This window comes from Miscanthus floridulus, chromosome 18 (genome assembly GCF_019320115.1).
Source record: "Miscanthus floridulus cultivar M001 chromosome 18, ASM1932011v1, whole genome shotgun sequence".
NCBI lineage: Eukaryota > Viridiplantae > Streptophyta > Magnoliopsida > Poales > Poaceae > Miscanthus > Miscanthus floridulus.
This window is the reverse complement of record NC_089597.1, coordinates 70873823-70896654: the sequence shown is the minus strand read 5'-3', so window position 1 is coordinate 70896654 and position 22832 is coordinate 70873823.

Here is a 22832-nt window from a genome sequence, read left to right as displayed (position 1 = left end):
AAACTTCTCATCCTTCTAGAGTAGTTTGGTCATGGGCTTAGCTATCTTGGAGAAATCCAGAATGAAACGACAATAGTAGCCTGCTAGCCCAAGAAAACTCCGAACTTCATGAACCAAAGTCGGAGCCTTCCAATCCATGACCTCTTGTACTTTAGTTGGGTCTATAGAGATTCCATTTTTAGATAAGATATGACCCAAGAAAGGTACTTTCCTCAACTAGAATTCACACTTACTAAATTTAACATACAATTTATGCTCTCTCAATCTAGACAAGACAATTCTCAGATGTTCTGCATGGTCTGCCTTATTCTCTGAGTAAATTAGGATATCATCGATAAACGCGACCACAAACTTGTCTAGTTCGGGCATTAATACCGAATTCATCAAATACATGAAGTAGGCAGGAGCATTTGTCAATCCAAAAGACATGACCAAATACTCATACAAGCCATACCTAATGGAGAGAGTTGTCTTAGGTACATCTTCTAGCCTGATCTTAATCTGGTGATAGCTGGATCTCAAGTCAATCTTAGAGAATACCTTTTCTTTTGCCAGTTGATCGAACAAAATATTGATATGAGGCAAAGGATACTTGTTCTTAATGATTACAACATTGAGAGGCCTATAGTCCACACACATCCACAAGGATTTGTCCTTCTTCTTTACAAATAAAGCTGGACAACCCCATGGAGATGTACTAGGTTGAATGAGACCTTTGTCAAAAAGTTCTTGTAACTGAATTTTAATTTTGGCTAACTCATTTGGTGGCATCCTATAGGGTCTTCTTGAGATAGGTGCTGTACCTAGCACTAACTCAATTTTAAATTCCACATCCCTATCAGGTGGTAAGCCAGGCAACTCATTTGGGAACACATGTAGAAATTCACAAACTACTGGAATATCACAGAGAGTAGTGGCTTCGATAGCACAAGACAAGTTTTGAAGATCAACACTTCTAGGGAAGTGGTACTAGAAAAGCACCCTCCCCCTTAGGTTCCCTCAACATAATGGTTCGAGTGGATGTATCGATGAGAACCCCATGTCCACTCATCCATTTCATGCCCAAGATCACATCTATGGCTAATCCTAGCAATACTATTAGATCCATAGTGTACTCCCTCTCTTGTATGAAGATGAACACATCTCTAACTATTTGATTTGTAGAAATAGTAGCCCCAGCTAAACTTATATTATAACCACCCTTGTCTACCTCAATTATCTTCTGATCATGCTTAGATGCAAATGTTTGGCTCATAAAAGAATGAGAAGCTCTAGAATCAAATAAAACAATGGCGGGATGTTTGTTAACAAGAAACATACCAGCGGTAACAACTTCCCCTACGGGAATTTCTTCCACCGTGGTGTAGTGCATGTATCCAGGAGGTGCCTTAGGATTGACCTGCTTCTGATTACCCTAGTTTTGATTTCCACCCTTATTGGGATGGGGGCACTCCTTGTCCCAATGGCTCTCCTAATTATAGTTAAAGCATGGTTGGTTGCTTCTTAGTCCTGCTGAGCTTCCTTGGCCTGTGTTACCCTTGGGTATGGCAATGGTGAATGCCCTGCGAAATGTCTTCTAAGGGCGACTGGCCTGAGCTTTCAGTGGAGGAGGCCTAAACTTAGACGCTGATGGACGAAATTGTGGCCTAGCTGCCACTGGAGCTCTTGACTGAGATGATCCTGAGGCACCTACCTCAGCTGCTCTCTTGCTACCCTTTATTGCGTGTAAGTTATTCTGGTTCTCCTGGGTTAGGGCATCACTGACAAACTCATTATATGTAGCACATCTCAAGTTGTCCATAGTCTTCATTAGTTTGGTGCCAAGGCCTCTATTGAAGCTTTTTATCTTCTTTTCTTCTGTGTCAACAAACCCTGGGGCATATCGGGACACATTGTTGAAGGCATGCATGTACTCGATAAGGGTCTTGGTCCCTTGAGTGAGTCTCATGAACTTGGCGGCTTTCATGCACATTAGCCCCGGGGGAATTTGATGTCCCCTAAAGGCTATCTTGAACTATTCCTAGGTGACATGTGCGTTTGCAGGTAGAGAAGAAAGGAAATGGGTCCACCAAATCCCTGTCGGTCCCTGCAATTGATGGGATGCATATTCTGCCATCATTTGTTCAGTGACCCTCAACAGGTAGAATTTTTGCTCGATAGAGTTTAACCATTCATTCGCCTGAAGCGGTTCTTCTGCCTCTTTGAAGATAGGAGGTGAAAGGATCAAGATGCCCAAGAGGGGGGGTGAATTGGGCTAATTCTAAATTTTCTTGCAATAATCAAATCCTACGGATAGCCCAATTAACCCCTTATGCCTAGAAAAATGTTTCTATCAAATCAACGCACAAAAGACTTGCAACCTATGTTCCAAACTTACTCTAGCATAGCAATTCTATGAATGTAAAGACAAGTATTGAATTGCTCAAAGTAAATACTTAAAGTAAATGCTCAAAGTAAATGGAGAGAGGAATACGACGATGTTTTGCCGAGGTATCAGAGAGTCGCCACTCTCCACTAGTCCTCGTTGGAGCACCCGTGCAAGGGTGTAGCTCCCCCTTGATCCGCGCAAGGATCAAGTGCTCTCTACGGGTTGATTCTTCGACACTCCATCGCGGCGAATCACCCAAAACCGCTCACAACTTGAGTTGGGTCACCCACAAGCTCTGCTGGGTGATCACCAAGCTCCCAACCACCACCAAGCTGTCTAGGTGATGGTGATCACCAAGAGTAACAAGCACGAACTCTCACTTGACCACGCGAAGCCTAATGAGACGATGGATGCACACTTGTCTACTCTTGATTCACTAATGAGGTTTCACTCTTGGATTCTGAAATCACAAACACCTCACTAGGACCTTGCTCTTCTTGGCACTCACAAACGTGTTTCTCAGCTATTGGAATGAGCAAAAGTAACTCCACTCACGAGTGGAGCTTCTATTTATAAGGCAGCCTAAAAAATGAACCGTTATGAGCTTCTGCGGGGTGACCGGACGCTCCGATCGTTTTGACCAGACGCTCCGGTCAGTTCAACCCGCGCAACAGTTTTCACGTGATGACCGGACGCTGTCAGGGTCCAGTCAGTACCGACTGGACACGTCCGGTCGCTCTTGGATGCTTACTGTAAACGACCGGACGCTGGATACTCAGGGTCCGGTCACCACTGACCGGACGCATCCGGTCGCACTTTCTCAAGTCTGGACCCTTACTGGAGTCGACCGGACGCTGGCCCTCAGCGTCCGGTCACATGACCTTCCAGCGTTCGGTCACACCAGACTTGTTCTTCACGGTCAAATGAACTGACCGGACCCTACGGCCAGCGTCCGGTCGCACCGGAGCCAGCGTCCGGTCAGTATTTGACCCTCTATTCACTTCCAACTCTCGATCATATGTGAATGAAGTTTGCTCCAAAGGATCTTAGGCATTCATAGGAGCTACCTAGAGCTAGTTTTAACAAGTGTGCACCACACCTAACTCACTAGACTCAACTAGGTCAAGCTACCCGTTCATACCCCCCTTCATAGTATGGCTAAAGGAAAAACAAAGTCCTAAACTACTCTAAGTGTCTCTCCAACTTCAATTGACACTTAGAACTAGTTATCCTTAACCTTGTCGTCCATCCTTTGAAAACCGAAACGATTTCCATCATAGGGGCATGACAACCTTGATTGCCCAATCGATCTCCATTACCATGACCTAACTTAATTACCTCTGCAAAACACATGTTAGTCATAGTAATCTTGTATTGACATTAATCACCGAAATCCACTTAGGGGCCTAGATGCTTTCAATCTCCCCCTTTTTGGTGATTGATGACAATACCACCTTGAGTATGTTAAAGAGTGAGGTTTTTGACGGGCTTGGTTCATATAAGCTTTTGTCGTTAAGAACAAAAGAGTTAGGCAAGCTTATATGACCCAAGCCAACACAGTGTACTCAAAGGATATGAATTAAGCATGAGTACAAGTAACAAAGCTCATTTGCTTCGAAGTATAAACGCGGAAGCAAAAACAAATGAGCATAACACAAGTGATATGACATATAGATAATGCAAAGTAGAAATCACACATGTCATATATCACAATCACGTAGATAGCACTATCACATATATATAATAGTATGCATGAAAGTAAACACACGAATGCATAAGTAATAGTGTATCACACAAATTAAACTCCAAATGTATATAATAAGCTAATACTAGATAACTAGCTCCCCCTAAAACTCGCTCCCCCTGAGTCTACATACTCAAGCCCTCTCCCCCTTTGGCGTCAAACACCAAAACCTAAGGGTCGGTCGGCGGGGCTGCAGCGGACGAGTCGAGCACTGAAGTACGTGGAGCAAGATGGAACTGGGCGCCATCATCATCTGACCCTGAGCTCTAAACTGACTGACCCTTTGAAGCAGAAAGTGTCACTGAAGTGGTCTGGGTCTGAGCTAGGGCTGGTGCTGCCTGTGAAGCTGCAAGTATGTCTGTCGTAGGATCGGACGAGGCGATAGACGAGGGGAGCCTCTGAGTAGTCACTGCGACTGGAGCTGCTATAGATGGACCGGCAGTATGCATATGAGGCGGAGTAGGCATGCCGGTCAACTCGCTGAAGGATGCTCCAAGACTCCTGGAGACTGACGTCTCAGGCACGAATAGCGAGGAAGACTGCTCTGGTGTGAAGCCCGTCTGAAATGGAGTGAACTGCAGGGCGACCATGGGTGAGGCTAACCACTGGGACACCTATATAGGAGGTGAAGCAAACTGAGCTAGAGGCTGTCCCTGACTCTGGAGCCCACTGGGCTGTACTGCTGGAGTCATCGAAGTGGTAGGAGGCTGTGCAAGCTAGGGCGAAGGCTGTGGCAGTGGGACCCCAATGGCTGTCACTACATGCTGCATGAATCCCATGAGCTGCTGCTGCATAAGTAACTACTGGTGCTGAAGGAGCTGCTGTTGCCGCTGGAACTCGTCCTGACGAGCCTGAAACTGTGCAAAGTTGGTAGCTGTCTCCTGTGCCTATCATGTCTGATCCTGCTGCATCCGCTCAAGAATAGCAATGAGAGCAGGGTCTGTTTGTGGAGCAGGTGGAGCAGAACTGGAGCTACCGACCTCTGCATCGTGTCTGCATGGCAGCATCTGAGGTATAGGCTGGTAGTCGTCATCAGAGCTGTCACTGTACTCGCTCACCTCCTGTTGTGCCTCTAGCTCCTCCTCCTCAGTGGCGGCAATCCCTCTGATAATCTCATCCTGCTGAGCTGCTGACTCTGGCACGTCAGGACGACGGCTAGGCTGTCTGGGTGCCTGAGGAGTGGTGTGTCTAATCCTCTGTGATAGGTTGTAAGCTGGGAACTCTGTGGTGGCACCTGTATACTCATCCATCATGCCAGGGGGCTTATCAAGCACTACTCTACGGATGAGGAACGTGATCTAGTGAGCATAGGGAAGCTACCTGCGACCCTTGAATCCCTCAGCTATTGTGTCCTCCATCTCTGAAAGCAGGAGATCCCAGATATCAAATACTGTCTGCTGCATGATGGCATTGAGAAGCCAGAGCTGTAAACGAGTCAGGCCCTCCCTGTATCCCAACCTGGGAAGCAGTGTCCTCCTGATAATGGCCTCTAGCACTCTCACTGTAGGAGTCAAGTCACTAGGGTTCCTGCTCGACCCCTCACCAAAGGGCTCCTTGAAGCAATGGCGCACTAAATCTGTAGGGGGTACCAGTCCTCTATGAGGACGCTTGGGAGGTCCCTGCTGTCCATAACACACCTCATGCATCTTGATAGGCTGCTCCTGTAGCCTCAGTATCTCTCTGACCCTACCACTCGTCACTCTGTAGTCTTTGCCTCTGAAAGCAAAGTGAATAAACCTGTGATGTGGATCGATGAAGAGTGAAGCATAAAACTAACGAACCCAAGATGGTACATATATCCCCGTCCGTCCAATCAAATCTGTCAGTCCTGGCAAATATGACAAGTATGGCTGAATGCTCTCTCCGGCTACTGCCATAATAGACTATCTGACAGACTCTCTGAGATCTAAACATTGCCCCACTGTTGAGATAAGCATTGTAGAAATCCTCCTGCAGTGGCGTGTAGAAACCCTCAGCTGCTCTCTCATCCCTCCTCGAAGGAAACCAAACCTCAAACTCAACAAATCGCAGCTGTTGAACCTGTCTGGCGGTGGCGGCCCTCAAGTCAAGGTGAACCACTGGAGGCGGACCCTGAGGTCTGGGCGAAGGACGTGAACCTTTGCGCTGTGTAACTGGTCTTGGTGGAACTGTAGCACTGGTATGACTCGAGCGGCGTAGCTGAGGTGCCGGCTCGGTCTCCTGACCCTCCTGAGTCTCCTGGGCTAGCTGAGGCTCTGCTGGTGGGGGCTGCTGCTATGCTGACGAACCCTCCTCAATGGCAACCCGTCGTCCTGCAAACGTGGCAGTCCCAGCTGGACTACCATGACGACGCTCAACCTCCTCAATCACAGCTCTTACTACTGGTGAAACTGGCTGATCTGCAATGACAACTCCGCTGCGGGCACCACCTCTCTTGGCACGCTCTGCGGCCTTTGCAACAGCTGCTGCTCTCGCTGTCTTTGCGTCGGGGTACTTCCGCTTCTTGGATGTCACCTGCTTGGTTGACTTGCCCTTCGATCCGGCTGGCTGGCGAAGCGGGGGCCTCCGATCATCATCACCTGGGCCACCACCAACGTTCTTGGTGCGAGCCATCTAAACTGACAAGATGGTGAACTGCTGCTGATGAAGATCAACTGTCAAACTGCCACTTTCGAGGCTTGGCCTCGATCCTTACTCATGAGCTTGGCTCCGAGTTGACTGCCAACTGCCACAAGAACCACAATGGAACCGACTCGCTGCACGATAGAATAGATGGATATACAAATAAATACCATATGTCTAATAGATGCGAAACCCTAATAGAGAAAGCAATGTAGATGCGAATTTGAATCGAATGGCTTTCTACCTGACAATCAGCGATCCAAGAAAAGATAAGATGTCACACGAGGGATCCTCAGAACCGAGCTAGGGTTAGGGTAATCGAGGCACTACGAGGAATTGGCTATGGATCAATGACACTGACGAAGTACGAGTTGCAGCGCAAAGGATGATTAGCCTGAAGAATCGGCAAAAAAGGAAGGCTTACCAAGGGTTAGGGCTAGATGACTCCGGCAAGCTTCGGCGGCTTCGGCGCAGGCTGTGCTGGTGAGGTGGTGCGCATGGCCGGCGTAGGAAGCACGGCTGCTGGGCACGCAGGCAGGAGAGAGCGCGGGGAGGGTGCGGTGCTGTGACGCGGCGGTGCGGTGAGCAACGGTGGCACGCGGCTGGCGAGCTGAGGAGACGTAGGAGGCGGCAGGGGCTCGGTCACGGGGATTAGGCGGCGCGGGTTAGGTCAAGGAGAGGGTACATGAAGGCGCGGTTTATATGAGGATCTGAAGCGCAACAAAGAAGGAAACAGAAAAGAGTCCTGAAAACGCGCGAGATCCACTGACCGGACGCTCCGGTGGTAGCGACCGGACGCTACCACCCAGCGTCCGGTCGATTCCAGAGAGGTCCAAATCCTCTAGAATCGGGACCGGATGCGTCTGGTGGTCCATGACCAGACGCAGGCAGGGGCCGGTCAGTATAACTTGGTCTTCCTTCGATCGACCGGACGCAGAACCCTTCCTGACCGGACGCACAGACGCAGCGTCCGGTCACTCCTTCGACAGCAGTTCACCTCCTGTGAACTAACCGGACGCTGGATAGCAGCGTCCGGTGCAGCGTCCGGTGCACCTTTTCCAGCAAATCTTCAAACTTCCTTCTCGCTGCCTGTTCCCAATCAAGTCCCAACTTGAATAAGATCCAAATAAACACCAATTAGGACTGATATGAGTGACCTCTCTCAAACCCTCATATTTTTCAAAATATTTTGCCTTAGGCTATAATTCTTTTTGAGAAAATAGCCAACAAGAGGGCAAATGGATCAAAACGACAAACAACATTCATGCATATGCAATACTTGTAATTAAAACTAGTTGCTTGTCAAGTTTGATCCAAGGTTAAGCTTCTTCACACGCTTTTCGGCGGTTATCTTAACCATGTTAGACAAGCCCTATGTGCATTGCCACAAATTAAACATGTTGTATATTACAATGAATGCAGGGGACAACACAAGCTCAATTTTTAGTGAAGTTACTAAAATCAAGTACATTGAGCTCATTCCATAATCTACAAAATGTAGCCTCATCTAGCGGTTTAGTGAAGATATCCGCTAATTGATCTTCGGATCTTACACCTTCTAGTGATATATCATTCTTAGCCACATGATCTCTTAGAAAGTGATGGCAGATATCTATATGCTTGGTGCGAGAGTGTTGAACCAGATTATTTGCAAGTTTTACCGCACTTTCATTGTCGCACAAAAGAGGTACTTTCTCTAGAACTACTCCATAGTCTAGCAAAGTTTGTTTCATGTATAATATTTGTGCACAACAAGCACCCGCGGCAATGTATTCCGCTTCGGCAGTGGACAAAGCCACACTATTTTGTTTCTTGGAGGACCAAGACACAAGTGATCTTCCAAGCAAATGGCACCCTCCGGATGTGCTCTTTCTATCAACTTTGCATCCGGCGTAATCCGAATCGGAATAGCCAATTAATTCAAATAAAGCTCCTTTGGGATACCAAAGACCAATGCTTGGTGTGTGCTTAAGATACCTAAGGATTCTTTTTACGGCAATTAAATGTGTTTCCTTAGGACTAGCTTGAAATCTAGCACACATACACACACTAAACATGATGTCGGGCCTAGATGCGGTTAAATATAACAAGCTACCAATCATAGAACGGTAGAGAGTTTGATCAACCGGGTTACCTCCCTCATCTAGGTCGAGATGTCCATTTGTAGGCATTGGTGTCTTGATTGGCTTACATTCATCCATCTTGAATCTCTTGAGAAGATCTTTTGTGTATTTCTCTTGAGAGATGAAGATGCCTTCTTTCATTTGCTTGACTTGAAAACCAAGAAAGAATGTAAGCTCACCAATCATTGACATCTCAAACTCCTTCGACATCAATTCACCAAATTCTTTGCATGAGTCTTCATTTGATGATCCAAAGATGATATCATCAACATATACTTGACAAATGAAGATATGCCCATCAAGCTTCTTGGTGAATAGTGTGGTGTCGACCTTCCCAATGGTGAAGCCCTTCTCAATGAGGAAGTCCCGAAGGCGCTCATACCAAGCTCTTGGGGCTTGCTTAAGCCCATATAGTGCCTTGGACAACCTATAAACATGATTAGGATATCTAGGGTCTTCAAACCCGGGAGGTTGATCAACATAGACTAGTTCATTTATAAAGCCATTTAAAAATGCACTTTTTACATCCATTTGATATAGTTTCATTTCATGATGTGATGCATATGCAAGAAGGATACGGATGGCTTCTAATCTTACAACCGGTGCAAAGGTCTCTCCAAAATCCAAACCTTCAACTTGAGAGAACCCCTTTGCAACTAGTCTTGCCTTGTTCCTCACAACAACACCTTGATCATCTTGCTTGTTGCGGAACACCCACTTCGTTCCAATGACTCTTGCACCTTTTGGTCGCTCTTCAAGAGTCCAAACTTCATTGCGAGTGAAGTTGTTCAACTCTTCATGCATGGCATTGATCCAATCCGGATCTTTAAGAGCTTCTTCTACCTTGGTAGGCTCATAGCAAGAGACAAAAGAGTGATGAGCAATAAATGATGTAAGTTTTTGAGATCGAGTCATTACACCATTTGATGGACTCCCTATGATGAGATCTTGTGGATGATCTTGTAGGAGAGGTGTATTTCTTCTATTGACCACTTGAGGAGGAGGTTGTGGAGCATCAACATCTTGTGCTTGTACCACCATTTGCTCATGAGAGATATGAGTATGTTCATTTTCCACTCTCCCATCTTTTTCACCATCTTGTGGTACATTTGATGAAGAAGGTTGGTTAATGACTTGTACATCATCTTCATCATCTTTTGGCTTGATGTCTCCCACCAGAATGTTCTTCATAGCCTCCCTCAATGGTTCATCACCTACATCATCAAGATTCTCATGTGCTCCTTGGGAGCCGTTAGATTCATCAAATTCCACATCATATGTTTCTTCAACCAAGCCAGTGGCATGATTAAATACTCTATATGCTTTGGACTTCAATGAGTAACCAACGAGAAAACCTATATCACAACATCTTTGAAACTTCTCTAGGTGTTGCCGCTTCTTGTAGATGTAGCACTTGCAACCAAACACCCTAAAGAAGGAGACGTCCGGCTTCTTCCCATTGAGCAACTCATACGGTGTCTTGACAAGGAACTTTTGAAGAAATAGGCGGTTGGATGCATAACATGCGGTGTTGATTACTTCCGCCCATAGAGCTTCGGGGGTGTTGTACTCATCTAGCATTGTCCTTGCAAGAGTGATCAAAGTCCGGTTCTTCCTCTCAACTACACCATTTTGTTGAGGAGTATAGGTTGCGGAGACCTCATGTTTGATTCCAACTTCATCACAATAAGCTTCTATGTTTGTGTTGTCAAACTCTTTGCCATTGTCACTTCTTATCTTCTTGAGCTTCACTTCAAATTCATTTTGAGCTCTCTTGGCAAACTTCTTGAAACAAGATGCAACTTCGGATTTGTCATGAAGGAAGAACACCCATGTATACCTTGAATAGTCATCCACAATCACAAGACAATAGAGATTTCCTCCCAAACTCTTATATGTTGTTGGTCCAAATAAATCCATGTGTAGGAGTTCTAGCACTCTTGTGGTTGACATGAAAGCTTTGGTTGGATGAGTGTTTGCAACTTGCTTGCCGGCTTGACATGCACTACAAAGCTTGTCCTTCTCAAACTTCACATCCTTCAACCCTCTCACCAAATCATTCTTCATAAGCTTCTTGAGTGAGCTCATCCCAACATGAGCAAGTCTTCTATGCCATAGCCACCCAAGTGTTGTTTTGGTGAATAGGCAAGTCTTCAAGTTTGCATCTTCGGAGGTGAAGTCAACTAGATATAAATTGTTGTATCTAAATCCATTGAATATCACTTGTTTGTCATCTACTTTGGATAGAACAACCTCCTTCTCGGTGAATAAGCATTGGAAGCCAAGATCACACAATTGCCCAATGGATAGCAAGTTGAAACTCAATGAGGCAACATAGAGCACATTGGAGATGGAATGATCATTTGATATTGCCACTTTGCCCAATCCTTTAACCTTGCCCTTTGAATTATCTCTAAATGTTATTTTCTCTTGTCCATCTACCTCTTCATCTAGTGAGGTGAACATACGAGGATCACCGGTCATATGTTGAGTGCAACCACTATCAATAACCCAATGACTTCCACCGGTCTTGTAGTTCACCTACACACAAGAGATTCAAGCTTTAGGGATCCAAACTTGTTGAGGGCCCTTCACCTTCTCAACAAGTGACTTAGCCACCCAAATCTTCTTAGGCCTACTCTTGTTGGGGGGTCCTAAGAATATGACTTTCATCTTTCCACTAGAATCTTTTCTAAGCTTGTAGTGAGCATTGAAAGCAAAGGGTCTAGCATGCTTGGGCAAGGGTTGTGGTGGTGGAGTTTGACACTCATGAGCAAAGTGGCCTTCTTGTCCACACTCAAAACATCTCTTTGGTTTTGGCTTTGGCTTTGATTGTTGGTGTTGAGCTTGAGCCTTCTTCTTCTCTACACTTGCCATATATCCAATGCCACTTCTATCCATCTTCATGACGGTATTCATGAGTAGCTCACTTTGGAGATGCTTGCCTCTAGCAAACTTGCTCAATCCCACCTTGAGATGCTCTTTCTCCATCTTGAGCTTCTTGTTCTCTTCCTTGAGAATATCATTGATCTTCTCTTCCTTGAGTTTCTTATTTTCTTCTTTAAGCTTCTCATTCTCAAGGATCAACTCTTTGTCATGATCAAGAGTTTCTAGCACAATGGTGTTGTGACTTTTCATCTCTTCAAGATCTTTCATGAGCTTCTCATTGTCACTCTTGAGCTTGACATACTCATCATAGTCATTGCACTCAACCACTTGCTTGCCTTTGCTACTAGATCCATGCTCAATGCTCTCATCAATTAAATCATCACATGAGGTAGCTATATCAATCTTAACAACATGGTTAGTAGCATCATGTGGCTCATTTGGTAAGAATTCTTGTGCAATAATAAGGGTATCATAATTGATCTTTAGAGTTGTATATTCATCTTTTAGCTTGTTGTGACTAGTGATAAGCTCATTGTGCACCCACTCAAGTTTATCATTTTTATCTTTAAGCTCTTTCTTAGAAGATTTGAGCTCCTTGAGTTTGGATGATATAGAATCATTTGTTTCTTTGAGCTCATCATTAGCCTTTTCTAATGTATCACACTTAGCTAAGAGTGAATCATTTTTAGCATCAAGTTTTTCATTTGTAGCTCTACTCTTTCTAATGATCTTAGTATATTTTCTTAATATTTTGACAAGATCATCATATGTAGGTGAGTCATCATCATCGCTATCGCTATCATCATCACTAGCATGTTCATCATCACTACTATCATCACTTTTAGTTACCTTGCGTTCACCTTTGGCCATAAGGCATAGGTGTGTAGAGGATGATGGCGATGATGGCGGTGAAGATGCAAGATCAATAGCAATGGCGGCCACCTTTTCATCATCACTATCATCATCGGATGATCCACTTGATGAATCAATGTCCGTGAGCGAATCACCGACAATGTAGGCCTTGCCACTCTTCTTCTTCTTGTAGAAGTCCCTCTTTTTGCCATCTCTCTTCTTGTATGGCTTGTTCTTTTTCTTTTCATCTTCATTGCTTGAATCATCTTTCTTGCCCTTGTTCTTGAACTTGTCTTTCTTGGGCTTTGTGCATTGATGAGCTAGGTGGCCAAGTTCACCACAATTGTAGCAATCCATCTCGGAGATTGGCTTTCTTCTTGAGCTAGTGAAGAACTTCTTCTTCTTGCCGTAATACTTGATGCCACTCTTGTTTAGCCTTTTTAGCATCTTGGTGGTCTTCTTCACCATGAGAGCAAGGCTCTCTTCATCATCTTCATCACTTGAGCTCTCATACTCAAGTCTTGCTTTGCCCTTATCTTGGCTAGCTTTGAATGCTAAGTCCTTCTCTTTCTTCTTTGTAGAGGATGAGCCATCTTGTGGCATGATGTGCATGTACATCTCATGAGCATTGATCTTTCCCAAGATTTGTGTCGGTGTAGCGGCGGAAAGATCACCTTGATGTAGCACGGTCACAATGTGCCCATATTTGTCAATGGGGAGGACACTCAAGATTTTTCTCACAACGTCGGATGGTGACATTTGAGTAAGTCCAAGCCCATTGACTTCCTCTACAAGAACATTTAAACGAGAATACATCTCATTAGCACTTTCTTTGGGAAACATCTCAAAAGAATTTAGCTTTTTAATTACAAGATGATAGCGTTCCTCACGCTCACTCTTGGTTCCCTCATGGAGCGCACAAACATCCGACCATAGTGCATGGGCATCTTTGTGGTTCCTTACACGATTGAACACATCTTTGCAAAGGCCTCTAAAGATGGTGTTGCGAGCCTTTGCATTCCATTTTTCATAATTTACTTCATCGCCTTGAAGTTGTGCAGCATTCTTAGGTGTTGGGAGCCCTTGAGAGGCGGCTCTAAGAATTCCAACGTCTAGAGCTTCTAAGTATGCCTCCATGCGGATTTTCCAATATGGAAAATCATCTCCCTCAAAGATAGGAGGAGGTCCATCCCCGTGAGACATCTTGCTCTAAGCAATTAAGCTTAAAACGTGAGCATGAGGCTCTGATACCAATTGAAAGGATTAAGATGCCCAAGAGGGGGGGGGGTGAATTGGGCTAATTCTAAATTTTCTTGCAATAATCAAATCCTACGGATAGCCCAATTAACCCCTTGTGCCTAGAAAAGTGTTTCTATCAAATCAATGCACAAAAGACTTGCAACCTATGTTCCAAACTTACTCTAGCATAGCAATTCTATGAATGTAAAGACAAGTATTGAATTGCTCAAAGTAAATACTTAAAGTAAATGCTCAAAGTAAATGGAGAGAGGAACGCGGCGATGTTTTGCCGAGGTATCAGAGAGTCGCCACTCTCCACTAGTCCTTGTTGGAGCACCCACGCAAGGGTGTAGCTCCCCCTTGATCCACGCAAGGATCAAGTGCTCTCTACGGGTTGATTCTTCGACACTCCATCATGGCGAATCACCCAAAACCGCTCACAACTTGAGTTGGGTCACCCACAAGCTCCGCCGGGTGATCACCAAGCTCCCAACCACCACCAAGCCGTCTAGGTGATGGCGATCACCAAGAGTAACAAGCACGAACTCTCACTTGACCACACGAAGCCTAATGAGACGATGGATGCACACTTGTCTACTCTTGATTCACTAATGAGGTTTCACTCTTGGATTCTCAAATCACAAACACCTCACTAGGACCTTGCTCTTCTTGGCACTCACAAACGTGTTTCTCAGCTGTTGGAATGAGCAAAAGTAACTCCACTCACGAGTGGAGCTTCTATTTATAAGGCAGCCTGAAAAACGAACCGTTATGAGCTTCTGCGGGGTGACCGGACGCTCCGATCGTTTTGACCGGACACTCTGGTCAGTTCAACCCGCGCAACAGTTTTCATGTGATGATCGAACGCTATCAGGGTCCGGTCAGTACCGACCGGACGCGTCCGGTCGCTCTTGGATGCTTACTGTAAACGACCGGACACTGGATACTCAGGGTCCGGTCACCACTGACCGGACGCGTCCAGTCGCACTTTCTCAAGTCTGGACCCTTACTGGAGTCGACCGGACGCTGGCCCTCAGTGTCTGATCACATGACCTTCCAGCGTCCGGTCACACCAGACTTGTTCTTCATGGTCAAATGAACTGACCAGACCCTACGGCCAGCGTCCGGTCGCACCGGAGCCAGCGTCCGGTCAGTATTTGACCCTCCATTCACTTCCAACTCTCGATCATATGTGAATGAAGTTTGCTCCAAAGGATCTTAGGCATTCATAGGAGCTACCTAGAGCTAGTTTTAACAAGTGTGCACCACACCTAACTCACTAGACTCAACTAGGTCAAGCTACCCGTTCATACCCCCCTTCATAGTACGGCTAAAGGAAAAACAAAGTCCTAAACTACTCTAAGTGTCTCTCCAACTTCAATTGACACTTAGAACTAGTTATCCTTAACCTTGTCGTCCATCCTTTGAAAACCAAAATGATTTCCATTGTAGGGGCATGACAACCTTGATTGCCTAATCGATCTCCATTACCATGACCTAACTTAATTGCCTCTGCAAAACACATGTTAGTCATAGTAATCTTGTATTAACATTAATCACCGAAATCCACTTAGGGGCCTAGATGCTTTCAGGAGGCTTGGTGTCTTGAAAGTCCTTGAATGAGCTGTACTAGTTTGGTTCAGGCCCTTGATTTTGCTAACAGGCATGAGTAGTGTTCTGCGTAATGAGATGTAGTGTATCTTCCATTGCTCGCTAATTTCTCAAGAATTGTGCAAAAACTCATTCACAGAAGGTGACGGTGGTGGTGGTAAGTCACCATCATTGCCACCTTAGCTGGTGCCAATATTACACTGAAGTTATGTTACAAATACTGAGATTCAAACTATAAATCCATTACAAAGATAGTAGGGATACATCTAGCGCATTGAACTAGTCACTAGACTGCTCTACTCTTCAACGTGCTCGCTATCGAGGTCCGAGATAGCATCATCCTCATCCTCTCGAACCACTTATTCATTTCCCAACCATCATCTTCAATAAATATTTCTGGATCCTCTTCTTCCTCAGCTTTTGCTAGGCAGCTTTGGCTCTCATGAGCCCATCCTTGCAAGTGGTATAGGACTCCTACCAGAAGTCCCTGGTGTCCTAACGAGTATAGAACATCTTCATCACTGCAAACATTACACTCATAGCAGAACTAGAACTATCTGCTCACTCATCCTGGTCTTAGATCAATGGATTGTGGTTGCGTTGTGGCTATACTGCTGTAGATGTATCCACCCGAGGAAAAGTACAAGTAGCACTGTCGGTATGCTCATCCCCGTACTGCTGACATATCTGACTCAGCACCTCAAAAGCCACTACATGGGCATCCTCCTAAGGAGTTTTCCCTTTAGAATTTGCCTTCCACTCCTACCATAGGGGTGCTTGGGTATGAGCATGTATGGTTAGCTGCACCTCATACCAAGGCTATCCCTCTAGGTATTCTTCATTCTAGAAATAGAGAGGCAGTTTGGTATATCCCACATAATGTAGGACCCTACAAAGGAGGGCAGTGGTACCAAACATTTCTAGGAAAGTCTCACTCCTAGCTGATGCTGCCATCTGTTTGAACAAAATGGTGCAACTCTTGTGAGAACAACGTTATAATAGAAAAGAGTTACTTAACCGAATAAGAGACTTATAAGGGGAGGAACAATGCAAATGTGTAATAATGATTTATCATGATGCATGCAGGTTCCATACGTCCTCACAAACTTAGGAGAATTAAACTTCTAACGGCATACACGGTGGCATACATGTGTTCTCTCATATATAACATAGCTAGTCGGGCTACACGTTTCGTTGTTAGTGTACCTAGATAAGAATTTTATTTCAGCCCAACCCCACAAGTATATATGCAGAAATAAAAATCTGGGCTCTAGGTTGTAAGCTAAATACTTCCATATATATATACCCATATATATACTTCCGTATCAAAGCTACCCAAAAGTAAATCATCACATATATACATATAAATATGTATATACAGTCGTATTAAAGCTAACCCACAATTAAATACCTCTGTATATATATGAGACATATATATACTTTAGTATCAAAGCTAACCCTCCCCATTAGACGACACGCTCACATCTTACGGTCATGCCACTCATCATCTTACCTTGGGCGTAGAGGCAATTGATCCATATATTACCACTCAAGTGAATGGAATCCATACAATAGCACGCCATATGGACGAAGAAAATGAAACCCCCAAGTTAGTACTTAATTCGCCACCTAAAATCCTTAACTGGGCATAAAGGAAGTGATCACTAGCACACTTTAGATTCAAACTTTAGGTTTAAACACCTATATATGTATATATATATCAGTTGCCAAAACTAGTTTTGGAAAAACAAAAACCTTTGTTTTAAATACACATGTGTCAATTAATGTTGAATATTCTCTGATACCAACTATAGCAGAACCGACCAATTTATAAGAGCACAAGTACAATGGCAGTCCGCAAGCGGTTCCACTATCATACTTGAACCCATATAAACCCGGTAGTCTGTCGAGTACCATGAAGGGTCTTGATTAATGGCCATCATACAACCAAGATCGTATATAATTCAACATACATGTCACATGTTACATAAAGTTCACAAATATAATTCCATACATCAGAGTATGATTAAAAGTTATTACAAACCATGTTCAAATAAGTAGTAGCGGAAGCAAATAAAGTTTGGAACCAACATCTCACATCATTGTTCAAATATTGTACCAGCTTAGGATCACAATCACAAAAGCATAATAGAAGGATTAACGAGAGACACCTTGCCTAGGGCCCTACTCCTTGTCTATGGCGGGATAGAAGCAGTTCTTACAGTAGCCATGATACATGGTATTATCTACAACAAGTGGGAAATAAACTCTGAGTACAAGAAGGTACTCAGCTAGACTTACCCGTCATAAACCAAAAATAAAGTGACTCCAAGGATCATGCAGGGCTTTATAAGTGGAGTTAGCTTGACAACATTTTGCATAAAAACCCACTAATTCAACTATACATTTTATAATTTGGTCCTCAAGTTAATTATAGCTATTCATTTCTAGATTAGCATCTAACCTGTGCCAAACATGTGATATGTTAGTTAGTAGCATAACAATAGTAACCATAGCTAGTGTAATAATTCCATGTCCATCATAACCATCATTCCATAATTTAGTTACTACGATGTTGGGGCTAGTTAAGTTTCTCACTGTCTAGGAGACACGACGATTTGAATCAATTTCAACCAGCTAGGAATTTATTCCGAACACAAACCCAGGTCTACCAGCCATGATAGCCTTAGGTCATCTTTGGTACAACTCAGGTACACATTTCATGGGTTCGATCAGGGCCGCACAACTAGGGACAACCAACTTTTGTGGACGATCATGACTACCCTGCCCTTGGGCTCATGTCTGGCTCCATGCACATCCTTACTACCATCTAGAGTGCGCACTTTTATAGAACGAGGCCCGACCTGAGTTGAGCTACTCGGCTTCGCGGTCGGAACGAGTTATCTGACCAGCTAAGTGAGAGGCATGCGTTCAATCTCAACAAAAGTGCCAACAATGATACGGTCCTTAATCAGCACAGACGGAATCACCTAAGTCAACCTACACATAGAATCCATCCGACCTCTAGTTATATTATCCCATGGTTCTTTTCCATGATAGCAAATATAGCCAACTGTGCTTCGGTATCCACCTATATCTCGCAGGTGACAGGAAATCACTCGACTTCTACCGGTCTAAGCATAGCTAAGCATATATTCGATCCTGGACCTACACAGGGTTAAAGGTATATCTCTATACAAGGTAGTTTTATGCATCAAGTGTTTCCAAATCAATTCTCATAACCTAATGCATCAAACATAAAGGACTCAAGTGATATTTTGTAAAACATGGTAGACTTAGAATGCTATGGGCTTGACTTTGAGAAAAGAAGTTGGCCGATGATCCAAGCACCCAGGTATCTCCTCTAGAGTTTGCTCCTAGCCTTCTGGAGCTATAGGCTAAGGTGCCTCCTATTGTTCCTCCAGCTCTTCATCAAATTCCAATAGAGTTATCCCCTCAAACGATCCTATATGCATGAGCAGGAAATAAGATATCATGGATGCATTTATAATGACATGTATAATATGATATGATGTGATGAGTGCATCCTCATAAGTGTTCTCAGTAGCATTGCATTAAGGTGATAACCAATTATATTTTCTTTTACTGAGTAGGTGCATATCTCTTCTCTACTAACATAAACAAACACTTATGTAAATCATTTTCTGGACTACAAGATAGTAGCCACTTGTTTTGACCATAACTTGAGTTATACACATCAAAATAATATGGTTATGGACATTCTAGAAAGCTTATGAAATTGCCTACAACTTTATTTTAATCATCTTAATGTGATTCAGCAGTTATCTAGGTGAAACAATTCAATCTTTTAGATCTATCTAGAGAGCAAGCATTTTAGATAGCAGAATTCTGACCAACAAACTTCTCAAATCATTAGGCCTATTACTATGAAAATTTAAAACAAGGTAGATAAGTAAGTTATCTACATCTTTGTAAATAACCATCTTTACAGAAAAGATCATTATCATCATGAAATCATTACCACAACAGAAACTACACATGTAGTCATCTAGTTGAATTATAAAGCAATAATTAAGTAGTTGCCTATAAACAAATACTTCTAAGCCTCACAAATAGTATCAACAGATTATAGGCATCACACACACCATACAAAACATCATGGTTAAGCCTAACTAATTTATTTATATTCATTTATTAATTTCCTTAGATAATAAGGTGATTTACAGAGTAAATACTTCCATTGCTTCATAAATTCCAATAAAATTACAGTGGGCTACACCTGACCCTCATAGTCTACTGTACAGATTTCATGCCATTTGGATAAGTATAGCTACCTCTAGAAAAATGACAAGTTACATATGCTTATTTTAGCAAAAATAGTTTAGCATAGTGAAAAGTGTCAAGCAATAGATTTAATATTTTTCTTACTTTCCCCATAGCATGAGAATATTGTGTAAAAAATTGTATGATCATATGTTATGTATTTTTACCCCAATTAATTTCACTAGAATCTAGCAACTAATTAAGATTAAATAGGAAGACCATATTACAACTATGTCTACTATTGGTTTAGTATTTTTCCTAGCTACAACATGTCAACACAAGACCAGCAAAATTGGAGTCACAATTTTATCACTTTCCTAGCTTAAGTTATGCATTTTACAAGATATAAACTACTTTAAAAGCACTTATCTTGCTCAATTTAATTATCCTAGAAAAATACCATAAACAGTAGATTTCATAATTTTATCAAATAGTACACTTCAATATAAATCCAACAAAATTTAGTTCACCCCATTTGGATACTCCTAGCTCTAGATATGAATTTTTGAAGTTTGTAATCAAATCTGTGAAAATAATTCAAAAACGAACTAAACCCTAAATGCTATGTACACCCAGTCCACTACACACCCAGGCGCTGACATGCGGGTCCCATAGTCAACCCGGCCCCGCACATCTATGAAACAGAGCAGAGCGCCGGCTTTGACCGGCGAGGTCACCGGTGATGAGGTCAGCACCATAGTGTTCCCTATCACCATGCGCATCTACTGGTACCCTTGGTTGGCTCAGTGGATCACCAGAGCTACTTTGCTGGCGAGCATAGCGGCTTGGTGGCGGTGCGTGGTGGTGGACTCGTCGCCTCTGGTGATGGCATGGCTAGGTGAGTGTAGCTACGACACCTAGGAACCCTAGCGAACTCTACGGTGTGAATCAAGTCACTATGAAGCAATGGTGAGGCTTGACCGCGTGCATGGCATGGTGGCGGCGAGAGCATGTCGGTGAGCAGCTGCGTTCCGATGCCGATATGCCGTCGTTGGCTCAATGGCCAGAGGCATGACCTAGACCTAACACTAGGCTAACCCTAACAAGAGAAAGGCGTGCGTGAGATGGCTTGGTGGAGCACGGCCATGGCGAATGCGAGCTCGGCGGAGCTCCGGTGATGGCGCGGCGGCGATGAACTTGAATAGCAGCTTTACCTAAGCATGATTGGTATGGCTAGCAGCTTGGGATGGTGGAGTGGGGCACGGTGGAGCTGTGTGCGTGGGCTATCGAGAAATGGAGCCACAACGGTGGCGTGTGAGCTCGGCGGCAATGGCGACGGCACTCGGTTTCGCTCTAGTGCGGTGAGAGCAAAGTAGAGAGAATGAGCGTGAGTGAGAAAGAGCAGTGGCATCGCGTGGTTTTTTTGCCCATCCCGGCCTGACGCGTGGGTCCGACGGCGATGGGCGGACTCCAAACAGCGGTCACGGCCTGATGTTGGTCGGCCATGACACGTGCGCATGGCATCGGTTCAGACACCACTGAACCCGACTAACGAAGCAAGTTCAAGCAATTAGTCCTTCTAATCTGTGGTGATTTAGCAAAAACTTCCTTAATAGAAATTGTAGAGCTAAGTGAGTACTACAAATTTGCTTTAGGGAGCCTAGTCTAATTCGAGTTGGTTTTCAAACTACAAAGCTCTAAAGTGGTGGACTTGAAACTAAAATCAGCACTCAGGACTTTGGAGCTATTTCTGACCACGTTAGGCACTGATTCTGCTCATGACCCTTAAATAAAGTTTGTTACCCATGATGTGAACTACAACTTTTATTTAGGTCACATAGAAATGCAAGCTTTCTAAACTACTATTCAACTTTAGTCAAACTAGCAACATGAAAAGGCATTTCAAAGTAAACCAACACTTAGAAGCAAAATTGGTTCAAGTCATGAATATAAATATTGTTCCAATTATCATTCTAGGTGTGTCGAAGGTATTCTTGTGACCTCACAACCATTTAATACATTGGTCACACATGATTACAAGCATAATTAAGTAGATGAGCAACATCACATGTGATAAAGAGAAGGTGAATGAAATGAAACTTCATATGCTTATGCTCATGAGTGCTTGGATGATGCTTGTGCTCATGAAATGCAAATGCCAAATGCAATGCTTAGCACTAGGGTGTTAGAGTGGTAAGCCAAATGATAAAAAAATGATAAGTGTAAGGCATTGATAGTAATCCAGAGATAGAAATAGATACTCATAAATGTAGTATGGCTAGGTAGGAGATTAATTAAGAGAAAAGATTCCTAAGTTATTTCTTATTTGCTAAGTCTTTTGTACACTCTAGTATATACACTTTCATCTATAGCATAACTAACTTTGTATCGATGCATAAGGAAGATCAAGAATAGAGCTTGACTCCCTTCACAACCATGTTCTACTTGTTCTACAAACGGGGAGTGGATTACAAAGGACTCAATGAGAATGTCACACTCGCGATCTACCACATGGCCTGAAGTGTAGAGTGCATCCGCAGGTAAATAATATTTAAGCACCATGCTTACATAATGTTGACCACTTAACTCACTCGAGTACTGAGCTAAGCGCTTTGTGAACATATGCATAATTCATTATCAATCATGACTATATCAAGTATATCACCAAAGCAAACTAGGAACATAATAAATAGAAAGATAGTATTGAAGTGGCACAAAGTCAAAATATAGAGGGACACAATGGCTTTACAGCCCCTAGACAGCAAATCTAGAATCCTGAGCAATACCCCAACTCTACTTAAATCTTGCTAGCTAGCCTATACTAGAACTTGAAGAATTGGAGCTCTATTCTCTTCCCTCTGGATACCCTAATTTCTGATCTGATCTTGACATATGATTGAATGCCTTAGGGAGGGGGTAGGGGCTGGTATATATAGGGGGATACATCAATTATGGACCCTCGGATCAAACCTACTTGAAAAAACGGCGTAGATGCAATCTAGGAGGTGGTGGAGGAACCGACATAGAAGGGGAGACCAACATGTAGGACCAAGGGGCCAGCTAGCTGGTAGCTGGGGCTAGTTAGACCCACCTATCATGCTCCCACAGTCTACTTTGACAAGATGCCTTCTAGAGTTCTCTAGAACCTTCTGGTGATATT